Source organism: Triticum aestivum, chromosome 5A (assembly GCF_018294505.1).
Source record: "Triticum aestivum cultivar Chinese Spring chromosome 5A, IWGSC CS RefSeq v2.1, whole genome shotgun sequence".
Lineage (NCBI taxonomy): Eukaryota > Viridiplantae > Streptophyta > Magnoliopsida > Poales > Poaceae > Triticum > Triticum aestivum.
The window spans coordinates 326,437,667-326,441,374 of record NC_057806.1 but is presented as its reverse complement, the minus strand read 5'-3'; the positions used below and the strand labels follow the sequence as shown (position 1 = coordinate 326,441,374).

At 49.5% G+C, this 3,708-nt stretch overlaps 1 pseudogene across 1 annotated transcript; it reads right to left on the bottom strand.

Annotated features, from left to right (window-relative positions):
- Positions 1-481: 481 nt before the first annotated feature.
- LOC123103170 (CBL-interacting protein kinase 15-like) lies at positions 482-3,220 on the bottom strand (annotated as a pseudogene). Its single transcript, XR_006449682.1, has 2 exons — positions 3,009-3,220; positions 482-2,234 (listed from the first exon to the last, which is right to left on the bottom strand). The product of XR_006449682.1 is annotated as a CBL-interacting protein kinase 15-like (transcript).
- Positions 3,221-3,708: the final 488 nt, after the last annotated feature.

The window sequence follows — 3,708 nt, the reverse complement described above, 5'->3', positions numbered from 1 at the left end:
GTGAGACGCCTACCGTTCATAGCGCAAACCCATTCACAATGTCAAGAAAAATGGGCCGAAGCATAGGCCAAAATCTGCAGAAGAATTCGACAGGCCAGCCGTCAGGGCCGGGAGCCGTGCCTTTCTTCATGCCCATCAGGGCGGCGTCAACTTCTTCCGGGAGAAATGAGAGCGCCAGGCTCTCATTCTCCTGCGATGACACCCTATCCTGAGGATCCCACAAATCCTCACGGATACAGAGTTTTTTCTCGTCTGTCGTACCCAACAGACCAACAAAATACTCGTAAATGTGGCGGGCAATTTCTCCCTGGGAGAGGAGGAGGCCCTGGTCCAACTAGACGAAGGATCGTGCTCTTACGCTCCCTACCGTTAGCATATGCATGAAAATAAGTTGTGTTAGCGTCACCCTTAGTCACCCACTTAATGCCGCCCTACGACGCCAGTATTCTTCTTCCGCAAGCAACAGTTATTACTTGTCGAATACAAAAGAAGGAACAATTTATTTGTGACAAAGAGCACACTCATGTAGAGTATATAACACAATTACTCGAGCTGAAAAAAAAAGCAGAACTAAACATAATAAGTGAGACATCTAAATCTACCCTTGAGGCTCCTGCTGACCATCAGCTCCATGCCATGCCCAGACAAATGTCCTTCAGTGCTGGCCGGATGCTCTCCTCCAATAGCTTCTGGTACTCCAGTGAATCGCCGCTTGTTTGTTTCATCTCAATGAGATGGTACGAGGGGCTGATCTCAAAGATCTCCGAGTCAAACTGAAGAACACCATTCCTGCCTTCCTTCCTCACTTGCATCTTGACAACACCATTATCCTTCTTCCTCACCCTGAGATTCAGCGTCTTCGCGACGGCTTCCAGCTTCGAGACAATGGCTGAGGCAGGCTGTTCTGAAGTGAACCTTGCTTCCTTTTTGCTCTCCTTCTCGACGAATAGGCCAGAGAGGTCAAACCCTGTGGAGAAAGAGATGATTTCAAAGGCATTTAAATTTGTCACTGCCAGGGGCTTCCCGTCTTCATGGCTGTTCTTCCTGCGCCTCACACCAAGTGTTGGGACAGCATCTGTGGTGGCATTCTCACTTGGCAGTCTCTCCTTCGCTGTAAGGTTCTCCCCGGGACCTTTCCGGAACCAGGTGGACTCCTTTATCTTCTGGATTGATATCCTCTTGTTCGGATCAGGGTCCATGATCTTGTACAACAGCTTCTGAAGTTTTTGGGAAACCCAGCCAGGGCACTTGAAATCGCCTTTCTCAATCTTCCGGTACATCTCTATCAAGTTCTGACCTTGGAAAGGGAGGTAACCAGCAACAAGAACAAACAGGATGACACCGCAAGACCAGATATCTGATTTTGCACCATCATAGCCTCCCTTGCTGATCACCTCTGGAGCCACATAAGCAGGTGATCCACAGGTGGTGTGGAGCAAGCCATCTTGTCTCTTCGATTCTGAAAGTGCACTCAGCCCAAAATCAGAAACCTTCAGATTTTCATTCTCATCAAGCAGTAGGTTCTCAGGCTTCAAGTCCCGGTGATACACGCCACGGCTGTGGCAGTAATCCACTGCACTGATGAGCTGCTGGAAGTACTTATGTGCAGCACCCTCGGTGAGCTTGCCACCCTTGGAGACCTTGTCAAAGAGCTCACCGCCTTTCATGTACTCCATGACGAAGTAGATCTTGCTTCGTGTCGCCATGACCTCATGGAGCTGAACAATGCTTTTGTGCACTACCAACCGCATGGTTGTGATCTCACGCCTGACCTGCTCCGCGAGCCCGACCTTGAGCACCTTCTCCTTGTCCAAAATCTTTATGGCGACACCTCGGTTTGACTCAAGGTTCTTGGCGTAGTGCACCTTGCCAAATGCTCCTTTCCCTAACAATCTCCCCAGCTCATACCTCCCCATGACGATCTTCCCACTGTTCTCCATGCCTTCAAGAGTATAAGTCACGGCCACTAATATTCTTGTGGCTAGCACTTAAATATGCTACGACACTTCAGCCAGCCTCCCCGAAGTCATGATCCAGCACTCTGGTGGATTCGTCATAGCGGAGTCTGAATGGCGTGGAGTTGATGCAGGCAAGGTGGTTGCTCACATCAAGAGGTGACCAAATGGGCCCACGCAGAGTGGTGATGTTCTTGGTCTCGCAGAAGAAATCTCTTCTATGCAAGCACATCTTTCAGCATTCCTTGAGACTTTGATTTCTTGTTTAGGATGAGTTCCCTGAAAAAGAAGTAACATTCAGATTTGGCAGTCACAGATTTAATAATACGTAACAAGTATAAGTACTACCAAGTACTAGTATGAATGATTGAAGAGAAAAGTAGAGATGGATGGAAAGAAAATCGAATTCAGGCATAAGTTGATCAGGAGCAAACAGAAAAAAATATTACTACTAGGCCTGCATGGATTTCAGAGTTCAAAGATGAAAAAAAATCAAGTGATTCCTTCATCAGTAGCGCTGAATTGCTATGACTTCTGAAACCCTGACTACCTCTAACAAACTAGGTATCGGGAGACGACGGCGCCTACCAGCGATCCGGCAAGAGGGACGGATCACATGATGAGATTAGGATCCCACACGAAAGCAACAGAGAAAAACTGTGCTACCTTTGTGCACCTAATGATTCGACACCTAGCAGCAGGACTCTTCCAGATAAACTGGGTCGAATTTCGAAATCTGACCGCACGGGGCGCAGATTATTGGAAGAATGTACTACCTCCGGGCTGGACCGAGAGAAAACCAGACAACGGAGAACTCCAAAATCTAGGCGAACTAGCACGGAACAGAAGGCCCGGTTCCCCCTTGTCCAATCAATGTGCCCCTATCCGCACGCCAGAGATTTTCTTCTTTCTCAAGAAGATCCATCGACATCACAATGCATATTGGCAATCAAGAAAAGTTGAACCCCACGGACGGACCGACGACGAGATCCAATGCAGGCACGCGGCAGGAAAGGAAGCGGGGGCGACAGGGAAGAGAGCTAGCCACCGTACCTTCCGGCGCCGCCGCGGATACGATGAGGCGGGAGCCGAGAGACTTGCGCCGGCGCGCCACGCGGGGTTCTGGTTCTCCTTTTCTTGGGGCTTGCGGGGCTGAGTCGGGTTCCCAGTGTGTTGGGGTTGTGAGGTGAGCGGCCTCCGGCGACCCCGCGTTTTATATATCGAGGCTCGAGGTGCGGAGGCGCGGAGCGGAGGAGGTTAGGAAAGGAAAGGAGATGATGAGATGAGGACACCACGTGGACGCCGACGCGGTATGACCAGACTGCCCCTCCCGGCCCGGCCTGCGGTTCCAGGGCTCCGCATCGCACCAAACGCATATTCCGGTTTTCTTTTTCTCTCGCTGGTATTTTTAATCCAGGAATCCATCCACGCCCATCGATTTTAAATTTAAGTAATCACAAAAACGAACAAATCTTGTGCTCCATCAAGGCCGCAAATACAAGAAACAGGCACAAATCTTTTGCAGTTATTACTCCAAAAAAAAGGAAATCTTTTGCAATTTATTTATTATACAAGAAATATGCACAGATACATCAAGGCTCTACCGTGACCACCCTGGAGCCGTGTCCTTTTTGGTAATTCGTAGCCAGGAGCCCAGGATAGATGGCGTCTCAGGTGACAGCAGGGCACAGTAAGTAACCAGCTAGGACGCGGCCAACGCTCTTTTGTTTTTCTGGCGATCCACTCCGTGCCA